Genomic DNA, 979 nt, shown 5'->3' on the forward strand with positions numbered 1-979 from the left:
GCAGCAAGAGACATGGAAACCATTAACTCTGGGAATCCTGACAATAATGCTGCTAGAGGATTTTCCCTGTTAAAATGCTTTCTAGACTGATGAGGCTGGGGGAGCCTAGGGTTAAATTCAGAATCCTTTCCTTCATATTGTAACATGATTTGAAATCTTCAAATAAAAATCTTTCACTATTGTGCATTGTTGTGTGTTACAGGTGTGTGATTTAAAAAAAAAAAAATTGGTTGGACCTGTGGAGAGAAGCAAGGAAGTGTATTTGGGTGTGAACTGAACTACATTCACAATGGATGATGTTGAGAAAGATAAGATTTTTCTTCAGAAGTGTGTGCACTATCACACAATTGAAGGAGGCAAACATAAGACTGGACTTAATCTGAATGGATTCTTTGGCAGAAAGTCTGATCAGTCTCCAGGATTTTTTTACACAGAAGCCATTAAAAACAAAGGTATCGCCTGGGGAGAGAGGATACATTGATGGAACATTTGGAAAACTCCAAGAAGTATATCCTTGGAACAAAAATTATCTTTACAATTATTAGGAAGAAAACAGAAAGGGCAGACTTGATAGCATACCTTAAAAAGGCCACCAATAAGTGTTAACTGTCTGCTACCTTATTTATTATAAAAGGGGGATGTCTTTCATTATGAGATTTCTTTTTTTTTTAATATGCCATAATGATCATATTTAAATTGATTTCATTGACAAGAAAATCACGATCATGAATGAAGATTAGGCCAGCTTGTTTTTAAATGAGAATGATTATGTTTTCTCCATTTTGATCATTATTCTAGTCATAACTAGATTATCATACTTTTCTGCTTTTTAAAGATTTGATGAGACAATTTTTTTTTTAATCAAAAGCAACACATTCCACTTCTATCCTGGAAAGTTTTAATTTATTCTAGCTTCATTTACTAAACAATGGGAAAAACCTACTTAATAGTTTAATGTGACTTTACCTGTGGCATGTTT

The 979-nt window shown here is 33.4% G+C and overlaps 1 pseudogene; it reads left to right on the forward strand.

Moving 5' to 3' along the window:
- The first annotated feature begins 289 nt into the window (after positions 1-289).
- LOC100926764 lies at positions 290-606 on the forward strand (annotated as a pseudogene).
- The last annotated feature ends 373 nt before the right edge of the window (positions 607-979 follow it).

The sequence above is a fragment of the Sarcophilus harrisii genome, chromosome 4, assembly GCF_902635505.1.
Source record: "Sarcophilus harrisii chromosome 4, mSarHar1.11, whole genome shotgun sequence".
In the NCBI taxonomy this organism is placed as follows: Eukaryota; Metazoa; Chordata; class Mammalia; order Dasyuromorphia; family Dasyuridae; genus Sarcophilus; species Sarcophilus harrisii.